Genomic DNA, 12,814 nt, shown 5'->3' on the forward strand with positions numbered 1-12,814 from the left:
TTGTTCGATATTTTTGAATGGTATGTTCCACGGCTATGCACCCATTGTTGATGGGCTATTTATATTGAATCTAGAACAGGAACCAGTCTATAACGTGAATGTCAAGAGGCATAATCCTAATGAGATAAATCCAACATACTTCTGGCATTGCCGACTTTGGCACATTAGTCTGAAACGCATGAAGAAGCTCCATGATGATGGGCTCCTAACTTCGTCTGACTTTGAGTCGTTCGAGACATGTGAATCATGCTTGCTCGGCAAGATGACTAAGTCTCCTTTCGCAAAGAGTTGCGAGAGGGCGTCCGAGCTACTGGAACTTATACATAGTGATGTGTGTGGTCCAATGAGCACAACTGCCAGAGGTGGCTATCAGTACTTTGTGACTTTTACCGATGAATTGAGTAGATATGGATATATCTATTTGATGAGGCACAAGTCAGAGACTTTTGAAAAGTTCAAAGAGTTTCAGAACGAGGCTGACAATCAGCTCGGCAAGACTATAAAGCTTATGCGATCTGATCGTGGAGGTGAGTACATGAGCCAGGAGTTTGATGATCATCTGAAAAGTCAAGGTATAGTACCTCAACTCACACCTTCGGTTACGCCACAGAGAAACGGCGTGTCGGAACGGAGGAATAGGACCTTGTTGGACATGGTCCGGTCTATGATGAGCAAATCGGATTTACCTTGTCATTCTGGGCATACGCTCTAGAAACTGCAGCTTTCACACTTAATAGGGTACCATCAAAATCCATAGACAAGACACCACATGAGATGTGGACTGGGAAGAGTCCCAGTTTGTCTTTTCTAAAGATTTGGGGTTGTGAAGCATTTGTCAAGCGACTTATGTCAGACAAGCTTACACCCAAGTCGGATAAATGCATATTCGTGGGATATCCGAGGGAAACCTTGAGATATAGCTTCTACAACTGGGAAGAGAACAAAGTGTTTGTTCCTCGGAATGGGGTTTTCCTTGAGAAAGACTTTCTCAGTCGGGAGGCTAGTGGGAGGACGGTTTGACTCGAATAAATTCGAGGACCACTCGGGGACGACTCGGCTGGTGATGAGATCATACCGGAGTCAGTCAGGGAACCTGTAGTGGAAGCGGCACCGGAACCACGAAGGTCGGAAAGATTGCGCAGAGTGTGTGATGTATTGTTGCTAGAAAGTGATGAGCCGGCCACGTATGCGAAAGCGATGGTGAGGCCAGATTCCGAGGCATGGCTGGAAGCCATGAGATCTGAGTTAAAGTCCATGGATGAGAATCTAGTCTGGGACTTGGTTGATCCGCCGCCAAGCATAACGGCCATTGGTTGCAAATGGGTCTTTAAGAAGAAAACCAATGTGGATGGAAATGTTCAGATCCACAAAGCTCGGCTTGTCGCTAAAGGTTATGGACAAGTTCAAGGAATTGACTACAACGAGACTTACTCGCCAGTAGCGATGCTGGAATCGATGAGGATCATACTAGCTATAGCTGCATATTTCAATTACGAGATATGGCAGATGCATGTCAAAACGACTTTCCTTCACGGGAATTTAACCGAGGACGTCTATATGATACAGCCCGAGGGTTTTGTCGATCCGACTAGCACTAGTAAGGTATGCAAGCTCAAAAGATCCATTTATGGGTTGAAGCAAGCATCTCAGAGTTGGAACATTCGTTTTGATGAGGTCGTCACTAGTCTCGGTTTCATCAAAAGCGAAGAGGACTCTTGTTTATACAAGAAGTTAAGTGGGATCTCGATAGTGTTTTTGATCTTGTATGTGGATGACATATTGTTGATCGGGAGCAATGTTTTGATGCTAAACTCGGTCAAGGAATCATTGAATGGCAAGTTTTTGATGAAGGACCTTGGTGAGGCAGTCTATATTTTAGGCATTAAGATCTATAGAGATAGATCGAGGAGGCTGCTCGGCTTCAGCCAGAGCACGTACATAGATAAAGTGTTGAAGCGGTTCAAGAAGAGTGAGGCGAAGAAAGTGTTCTTGCCACTCTCTCTGGTATAAGGCCAAGCGAGACTCAGAGTCCTTCGACATCTGATGAGCGAAGCAGGATGAGTATGATTCTGTATGCCTCAGCAATCGGATCCATCATGTATGCCATGATATGTACAAGGCCTGATGTTGCTTCTGCAACAAGCCTAACAAGCAGATACCAGGCCAACCCAGGTGAGGGAGTCCCGGACTAGGGGGTTTCCGCATAGCCGAACTATCATCTTCGGCCGGACTCTTGGACTATGAAGATACAAGATTGAAGACTTCGTCCCGTGTCCGGATGGGACTTTCCTTGGCGTGGAAGGCAAGCTTGGCGATATGGATATGTAGATCTCCTACCATTGTAACCGACTCTGTGTAACCCTAACCCTCTTCGGTGCCTATATAAACCGGAGGGTTTTAGTCCGTAGGACGAACAAAAATCATACCATAGGCTAGCTTCTAGGGTTTAGCCTCTCTGATCTCGTTGTAGATCTACTCTTGTACTACCCATATCATCAATATCAATCAAGCAGGAGTAGGGTTTTACCTCCATCGAGAGGGCCCGAACATGGGTAAAAACATCGTGTCCCTTGTCTCCTGTTACCATCCGCCTAGACGCACAGTTCGGGACCCCCTACCCGAGATCCGCCGGTTTTGACACCGACATTGGTGCTTTCATTGAGAGTTCCTCTGTGCCGTCGCCATCAGGAAGGATGCCCCATCCCGTCTTTAAAGACGGCATTGTGGCTAAAGGAGCCTTGGCTATCGGCCAAACTCTCCGGATAGGCGTTTTCCTTATGACCGCCTGTTCGGCCACCGCGCCGACGATGACTTCTCGGGTCATCGAAAGCAATCTTCACATTAACTCGGGACTCGCCGAGCAGTTTGATCCGATGGAGCTCTCTTCCTTAAACGAGCTCTTGGATCGCATCGCCGCCCTGGGAGTCGCTACAGACTACGATCAGATTGGGCTTAAACCTGATCTGAGAGAGATTAATTCTCCCCAGGTTACCCACCACGTTGCCGTGGTATAGGAGCAATGCGGCAACCCTTCTTCTATCTTAAGGACTAGCTATGTCCAGATTCCTGATCCCTCCATGCCGGATTCCCGCGGAGGGGAGGACGTCACTCAAGCCCTGAACCTAAAGTCAGGCAGCGGGCTAGATTCATTGGACAGCATCCAAGAACGAAAGCTTCCAAGTTCGGAAACTTCTTGGACCCTGAATTTTAGATTGGATGGGGTTCCTAATTTAATTCCACCTGCCCACCCAAACACAAGCGATCTATCCCAAATCCGGCAAGAGCCAGCAGAAACAGTACACCATTTCTAGGCCAGATTCCTCCTAGTCATAAACAGGATAAAGGATTGCCGTGAGGAGGATGCAATTTCATTCTTCTGCAATAATTGCACAGACAAGGGAATCCTCAACGCCGTAAGTCGCCGTGAAATTACATGCTTCGCTGACTTGGCGTCCATAGTATGAAAGTACTATGCGATGGAAAGCGCCTGGAAAACTGAAATCAATTTTTGGGACAGTCCGGCCCTGAATACAACCCAGTCCGAAATAAAAGGGTGCATCATTGCCAGGCACCCGGGTTAAATACCAAAAAGCAAAAACCCTTTATGGGCATGGAACCGTACTGGAGGGATGGCTCAACGGACCCTGCAAAATTCATAGTACAGAGGGCGCCACTCCAACCCATAGCCTTAGAGCTTGTTGGATACTACGACAGGTGGCCAAAAGTGGCGAAGAGCTTTTAACTCCAGAGTACCAGTCCAAGGATACCAGTACGGTATTAACAGTCTTCGAGACTTTTGCATCAAATAATATGCGGAAACGAACTCTCCGCAGCCTTGCCGAAGTCTACCAAGTAGCAACAATAAACCCATGGAGTGACACGACTATTACCTTTAATGCCAGTGACGAACCTAAATTCCGAACAGCCCGAGCACCAGCCGCATTGGTCCTCAGTCCAATAGTGGACGGCTTTTGCCTTACCAAGGTACTCATGGACGGTGGCAGCAGACTGAACCTCATTTACGAGGAAACCCTCCGAAAAATGGAAATAGACTGGAGCCGCATTGAGCGAAGCAACACAACCTTTAGAGGAATAATCCCCAGTCGGGAAGCATGCTGTACAGGAAAAATCACACTGGATTTGGTGTTCGGCACGCCGGATAATTACAGGTCCGAGGAGGTCACGTTCCAAGTGGCCCCGTTCAGCAGCGGATATCACGCTCTATTAGGACGAGAGGCATTCACAATTTTTCAAGCTATACCCCATTACGGGTACATGAAGCTCAAAAGGCCCGGGCCCAACGGAATCATCACTCTTGCTAGTGACCCGGACATAGCACTCCTCGCCGAAAATAAGACAGCCGCACTGGCCCTGGAGGCACTATCCGAAGCCCTAGCGGCCGAGGAACTTACTACGTTGCGCTCCATGGTGAATAGGGACGATGTGATACTCCATAAGAGATCCAAGTCCACCTCCTTTAAGCCAACAGACGAAGTTGTAAAATTTCAAGTCCATCCAACGGACCCTACGAAAATGGACTCCATTGGGGCACAATTAAACCCTGATGTAGACGCTGCACTACGAGAATTCCTACGCGAAAGTTGGGACATCTTTGCCTGGCACCATTCGGACATGCCAGGAATCCCACGCCGGCTGGCCGAGCACAGCCTAAACATCATAAAAGGATTCAAGCCAGTCAAACAGGCTCTTCGACATTTGTCTGAACCCAAGAGACAGGCCATAGGAGAGGAGCTAGCAAAATTATTGGAGTCCGGATTCATCAGAGATATAAAACATCTAGACTGGCTAGCAAACCTGGTGATGGTACCAAAGAAGGATAAATCCTGGCGCCTATGCGTCGATTTTAAAGACCTCAACAAGGCTTGCCCAAAGGATCCCTTCCCCCTCCCCCGCATCGATAAAATTATCGACGCCACCACAGGACACGATTCATTATGTTTCCTCGACGCATACTCCGGCTACCACCAAATTAAGATGGCAGAGCCCGACCAGGCCGCAACGGCATTCATCACCCAATACGACCCATTCTGCTTCAACACAATGCCCTTTGGGCTCAAAACGCCGGCGAACATATCAGCACATGATTCAGACATGTCTGGCAAACCAGATCGGCAAAACAGTGGAGGCATACATAGATGATGTGGTCGTCAAAACCAAGCACGTCAAAACTCTAGTAGACGATTTGAGGCTCATGTTCGATAATCTCTGAACATACGACATCAAGCTCAACCCGGAAAAATGTGTTTTCGGCGTCCCAGCCGGAAAGCTCTTGGGCTTCATTGTATCCGGTAGAGGAATTGAAGCAAACCCAGCCAAGATCCGAGCTCTGTCACAATTGGATATCCCAAAGGACCTCAAACAAATACAAAAATTGACGGGATGCGTGGCGGCTTTAAGCCGCTTTATCTCCCGTCTAGGAGAAAAGGCATTACCCCTTTATCGCCTACTCCGACGCACCGAACACTTCGAGTGGACAGATGCCGCCACGGCCGGACTCGAAGAAATAAAAGCCATATTGGCAACAAACCCGGTCCTGGCCGCGCCCAACATAGGTGAACCAATGCTATTATATATCGCGGCAACTCATCAAGTGGTGAGCGCGGTACTCGTTGTCGAACGAGAAACGGACGGACACAAGTTCCCCCTTCAAAAACCAGTTTACTACGTGTCCACTGTCCTGACTCCATGCAAGTCACTGTACCCGCATTATCAGAAGATAGTGTACGCGGTGTTCATGGCATCCCAAAAGCTGCGACACTAATTTCAAGAGTGTTCGATAACAATAGCCTCCGAAGTACCTCTTAATGACATTATAAACAACCGCGACGCGATGCGCCGGATTGCCAAGTGGGCCATTGAGCTCCTCCCGTTCGACATAACCTATAAGCCACAGCGAGCTATTAAGTCGCAAGTTTTGGCCGACTTCATCGCCGAATGGACTGAAGCCGAACTCCCTAAAGAGTACGGTGCATATTCCAACTGGATCATGCACTTCGACAGCTCCAAAATGTTGGCTGGTCTGGGGGCTGGCATCGTTTGACGTCCCCAACCGGAGATACAGTCCAATACATACTCCAGATAATGTATACGGACTCCAACAACGCAGCCGAATATGAGGCTCTTCTACATGGCCTCCGGATGGCAGTCTCCATGGGCATTCAACACCTAGAGGTGCATGGGGATTCAAACCTCGCGATATCCCAAATAAATGGAGACTTCGATGCCAAGGATCCGAAAATGGCAGCTTATCACAACGCCGTCCAAAAAATGTTAGCTCGGTTTGAGGGGCTCAAATTTCACCATATAGCCCGGGATAACTACCAGGCAGGCGTCGTATTGGCACGCATTGGCGCAAAGCGTGATGCCGTCCCTCCCAACATCTTCCTAGAGAGGCTGTTCAAGCCATCCGTACAATGGGAGGGGGAATCCGGAAATAATAACCCGGACCCAACCGCACTGCCCGACACCGAACATTCTGACACAATCGGTGGTTCTGCCAACGAAGTAACATCCTCAGCCCAAGTAATAATGGCAGCCATTGCCCCGTGGACGGAACCATTCCTAGCCTACCTAAATAGGCAGGAACTTCTCGGGGACCAAAACGAGGCCCGCTGCATAGTGCGGCGATCTAAAGCCTATAAGGTCCATGAGGGAGAACTTTACAAGAAAAGCACAACCGGAGTCCTTCAAAGGTGTATCTCCGAAGAGGAAGGGCGGAACCTTCTGGCTGAAATTCATGCCGGACTCAGCGGGCACCACGATGCAGCCCAGGCCCTTGTAGGCAAGGCCTTCCGTACAGGATTTTATTGGCCAACGGCCTGGGCAGATGCTCAGGACTTAGTCCAACGATGCGTCGGTTGCCAGCTCTTTGCTAATCAAAGCCACATGCCGCCCACCGCCCTCAAAACTATACCCATAACCTGGCCCTTCGCGGTTTGGGGCGTTGACATGGTTGGACCCCTTAAAGGAGGAACCCACAAGCAAAGATACCTACTGGTCATGGTGGATAAGTTCACCAAATGGATAGAGGCCAAGCCTATTAAGACGGCCGAATCCGGACCGGTGATAGACTTCATGTCAGGGATCGTACACCGTTACGACGTCCCCCATAGCATCATCACTGACAACGGCACGAACTTTACGGCCGACGAGGTTAAACTCTGGTGCAAAAACATGGGCATCAAACTCGACTATGCTTTAATCTATCACCCTCAAACTAACGGTCAAGTCGAGCGAGCAAATGGTCTAATCATGAGCGGCATCAAACCCCGATTAGTGCGGTCCCTTAAGGAATCTACCGCGCACTGGGTAGAGGAGCTCGACTCTGTAGTCTGGAGGCTGCGGACCACTCCAAATCACACCACCGGATTTACACCATTCTTTATGGTATACGGCGCAGAGGCAGTTCTGCCCTGTGACATAATTCATGACTCACCTTGCATGCGCATGTATGAAGAAATAGAAGCCGAGCTCGATCGGCAGGACAATTTGGACGCATTGGAGGAGGAGCGTGACGTGGCAAAAGCCCGTTCCGCATTCTATCAACAGCAAGCTCGAAGATATTAAAGCAGAGAAGTATGGGCCAAAACTTACAACGTTGGCGAGTTAGTTCTATGGTTGCCGGACAAGAAAAAGGACAAAATCAAGCCCAAATGGGAAGGTCCCTTTATCATTGACCAAGTCCTGACCGGTGGAGCATACCGTCTGCGAGATGCATCGGATAACCGACTCGAGCCGAACCCATGGAACGCAGCCCGTCTCTGAAGACTCTACGCCTAGAGCCGGATTCTGAGTTTGTCTCCTTCCTCCGTCTATGTTTTACATATTAGCTGTCTTTTGTTTCTCCCCTTCTTCCCCCTTTCCTATTACAGCCTTTGAAAGCTTGTTCGCGCATTGTTCGCACACACTTGACACACTATCCATGCTCATTATACCTGGGGGCTTCTTTAACAAAAGCTTATTTATATGGGCTTCATGCCCAACACATGTGTCACACTTCCGCATGTACCTTTTATTCACCATTATATGCATCGATATGACTTAAGTTTTGGCCAAGCTAGGTTGTCTGGCTCCTGTGCTTACCCCTACATTCCCGATTGTTCGGCTAGGCGGTAAAGGGAGTACCTCTGCGATTGTTACTGTCGGGTCAGCCGGATGTGTACCTCAGACTGGGTGAAGCCGAAAGCTAGCGTTCTTAAGGGAATATTCGGTCGGTGAACTAAAAGACGATTTCTTACCTATTTATTCATCTGCCCCCAGATGTTTTTCTGATTTTATCGCAGTCCGGACATGCACTTTAGGGCATGCCTCCCAGGGAAAGGAACCCCTAACGGAACTATTCTCCCTGGAAGATGTTTCATACTAACCATGTAATATAACATAACTAGTTGGGCACTTGTCTGATACAGCACTAATGACCCCTACGCCTGGTCTCCACGCATGCCCCGGTTCTTATATAACCGCGAGGGTATTCGGACACACTCCGGACTATTAGGTCCCGGAGGTTGAAGTGAAAAGGTCCGCTATGACAAACGATCTACAATCCGGCTAGAAGGCATTTTACATGTCATCTTAAATTACATAGTCAACTTGACCGGGTATATTCCTCTTCAATGCCATCCAGCAGGCTATCTAGTTTACAGTCCTATTGAGAATACTTTGCGGCCAATTCTACTTGGCCGTACACTAAGCTCACAAGGATCTCCTTCCCATCGGGCCCCGCAGGTATGACCTCGGCCATGTGGTTTGGGTCAGCCTTCGTGTACCACGTCTTCACCATGGCCCAGGCCTCCCTGGCGCCTTGATGACATGCCGATATCTTCCATAAGCGGAAGCACTGCCGTGCTCCATGAAGCCTCTCTGCAAGCTCTCCAAGGCCTTCGGGCAGGGAGACAGATGGCCACAAGGCCTGGGCGACGCCTTTCATCACCTGTCGAACTCGTTCGTGCAGTTGCAAGAGCTCGGGAAGTAGGTCACCCGTAGAACCGGACATCTCCTTTGCAGGACGGCCTGTGAGCATACCTACAGACATAACACTATTAGACGACTCCCTCGCCGAACTCTTTTTCAAAGTTCGTTCAAGCACTTACTAAAAATGTCGCGTCGAAGTCGCTGATTCTCCTTAACGGAGTCAGATAGCTGGGCACGAACATCCTTTAGTTCCTCACCCAGCTGGGTGTTGGCATCTTGGAGCTTATTTTTCTCCTGCCTCACCGTTGTAAGCACACTCTCGCCGGCCTTTAACCGGCGCATGAGCTGTTGCTTGTCTCGATCTATCCTGGCGCCATCTGCAATATTATTGTCAGACTTATACACACGCCACACTTCACAAATTACTTGTCTTTTGAAGCATATATTACCAGAGGCGGTCTCTTTGGCTTCCCCCGCTATGGCTAGTGCGGCCTCAAGTTGGGCTTTGCACTCCTCCAGCTCCTGGGACAGTTGGGTATTCTTTTCGGTAAGACCCTGCACAACAAATGATCCTTCTTTTCTAACTATTTCAAGTCTCGGGGGCTACTGGCATATATAACTGTCAGATCTTCTCACCCGTATGTCTTTTACATACTCCTCTGTGGCTCTGGCTAGGCCATTTTGAGCGGCATGGAGGTGCGCATCTCCCGAATTAAAGGCATCCAATGCCTCTGGGGAGAAACACGCACCACGAAGAGCAGTCCGGCGGCTCCTGTGATTCATGGCACTGTCCACCTCGGAATTGGTGGCAGATAACCTGTCGGCATCCTCTGTTGGAGGAACATCCGGCGCACGCCCCGTGTTCGCCTCCGCCTCTGGACCTGGCTTTGGAGCCTAGCGAGCAGAGGACTGATTGGCAACCTCTCCGGATACAGTACGGCGAGCCCTCTTCTTCCTGAAGAGGCGCGAGCATCAGTATGCCTCCCGGGAATAAAGCCGGGGAGTAAGGTGACGCGCCATACCGTTGCACCGGAGTTTACTTATTTTTAGCCTGCTGGGCCGTGCTGCCCCTTGTTGGCCAGCCGCCGCGGGCTCAGCCTTCCAACTCAAGGGCGCCCCCTGCGAAACACCATCGGTATACGGTGATAAAAAACACGCATGGATAGGTCATTTTCAAAGTATCGGGACTTCGGTCTCAGTTACCTGCGAGGCGGGAAATATTCTAGGGTAATCGGCCGTAATGGCGACCAAGGCATTATCGATGCTCAGTTGATGGAAAACCCCGTCGGTCAGCTCCACCGATATGTCCGGATCCTCTTGGGAGGTCGGATCGAGGAACCATTCCGGATCCTCGGGTTGTGGAGGTGGGCTGTTTATATCCTTTACGGCCCGGCGCAGTTCCTGCGCCAAAGTCACAAAATGAGATACTTGACTATGGGAGTACGGATCGGATAGGTAAAAATGAATGTCCGCTTACCCAGCTTGGAGGATTGTTCATAGAAAATCCGCCTTGCGGATTGATGCGGATGAATTCCTCTTCTTCTCCCTTGTACAAAGCGGACAAGATCTTCATCAGATCGGCGACCGATCTCGGCCCCTTACGGCTGCAGCGGGTGGCATCATCCTCCCCGTTGAAATCCCACATGGGAGCGGCTGCACCCCCCGCATAATGCATATGGCCATGACCCCGATCATGGTCAGTCCGGAATGAGCTAACAACCTTATCCGGCTCATCAGGTAAATAACGTCCCTGTCGTTTTCCCTCTGAGGGCTCCGTGGACGCCAGCTTAGGCGTTTCTTCAGAGGAGCGTTATTGAACTCCGGGAGGCCGACCCGAACAGGGTCCGGCAGGGGAACATCTTCTATATAAAACCATGCCGAAGGAGAGTCTTCGGACGCCTTCTTCAGGGTTCCGGACAGATATCCGGTCCCGGCGATGCGCCATAGTTCGGCTCCGCCCACTTGATATATCGACCCCTCTTGAGAACGGGGCACAAGACAGAACAGCTTCTTCCACAGCGCAAAATGAGGCTCGATGCCCAAAAATAGCTCGCAAAGGGCCACAAAGCCCCCGACATGCAAAATGGAGGCAGGCGTAAGGTTGTGCAACTAGAGGCCATAGAACTCCAGGAGCCCCCAGAGAAACGGATGAATTGGAAATCCGAGCCCTCTTGTCAAATAAGAGACAAGGCACACCCGCTCTCCTTTGGAGGGGCTGGGGATGCTCTCCGCTTGCTTTCCGCCCTTATAGGTGGCGAGTCTGGCTCGAACCGGGACCATGAAGGCTGGGGGAAGAAATCCCTTGGTTTGGAGCGCCACTAGCTCACTGTGCAGGATGGAGCATCTCTCCCAATCTCCAGGCTGAGAGTTGAGAGGGCGAGAGGAGGAGTCATGTCGACTGTCCATGATGGAATGGATTTCTATTAGATGCGCTCTGATGAATGCTCACGAAGGGAGGATGGTGTGATTCGGATCTAGGTCCTCGTCTCTTTTATAGACAGCTCATTTGCGCAGCTAGAGGGGTAAATGTAAAAATACCCTCACTTTTCACATTTGTTCAACACGTGGAAGACGGCCATTATTGGGCGTGGAAGCCGAGGAGCGCAGTATTGACAGGAAGCCGGACGCTATTCAAGAGGTACACAGGATTTGGAGAAGAACCCGCCTTGCAATGCCGAAGACAATCTACGCGCCGGCCTCATCACCATTGAAGCCTGGTTCGGGGGCTACTGAGGGAGTCCCGGACTAGGGGGTGTCCGGATAGCCGAACTATCATCTTCGACCGGACTCCTAGAGTATGAAGATACAAGATTGAAGACTCCGTCCCGTGTCCGGATGGGACTTTCCTTGGCGTGGAAGGCAAGCTTGGCAATACGGATATGTAGATCTCCTACCATTGTAACCGACTCTGTGTAACCCTAACCCTCTTCGGTGCCTATATAAACCGGAGGGTTTTAGTCCATAGGACGAACAACAATTATACCATAGGCTAGCTTCTAGGGTTTAGCCTCTCTGATCTCGTGGTAGATCTATTCTTGTACTACCCATATCATCAATATCAATCAAGCAAGAGTAGGGTTTACCTCCATCGAGAGGGCCCCAACCTGGGTAAAAACATCGTGTCCCTTGTCTCCTGTTACCATCCGCCTAGACGCACAGTTCGGGACCCACTACCCGAGATCTGCCGGTTTAGACACCGACACCAGGTGAGAGTCACTGGGCAGCGGTAAAGACTATTTTGAAGTACCTGAAAAGGACTAAAGAGATGTTCCTAGTTTATGGAGGTGAGGAAGAGCTCGTTGTAAGGGGTTATGCCGATGCTAGTTTCCAAACCGACAGATATGATTGTCGATCACAGTCCGGATTCGTGTATGTCCTGAACGGAGGGGCAGTGCACTGGATGAGTTCCAAGCAGGATACGGTGGCCGATTCTACCACAAAAGCCGAATACATTGCGGCTTGTGAAGCTTCCAAGGAAGGTGTTTGGATCCGGATTTTCTGGATGATCTTGGTATTTTCCCAGCCTCGGTGAAACAGTTGGACCTTTATTGTGATAATTCTAGTACCATCGCACAAGCCAAGGAGCTGAGGAATCACCACAAGGTCAGACATATAGATCGGAAATATCACCTGATACGAAAGATCATAAAGAATGGTGATGTAGAGTTATGTAAGATTCACACGGATGCAAATGTTGCAGATCCGTTGACTAAGCCTCTTCCACAACCAAAGCATGAGGGGCACGTTAGAGCTATATATGGGCATTCGATGTCTATTTGATTGACTCTAGTGCAAGTGGGAGACTATTGGAGATATGCCCTAGAGGCAATCATGTATGATGTTATTTCCTATGTGTTTATGAATAAATATAGTCCTTGGACAT

The sequence above is a fragment of the Triticum dicoccoides genome, chromosome 1B (genome assembly GCF_002162155.2).
Source record: "Triticum dicoccoides isolate Atlit2015 ecotype Zavitan chromosome 1B, WEW_v2.0, whole genome shotgun sequence".
NCBI lineage: Eukaryota > Viridiplantae > Streptophyta > Magnoliopsida > Poales > Poaceae > Triticum > Triticum dicoccoides.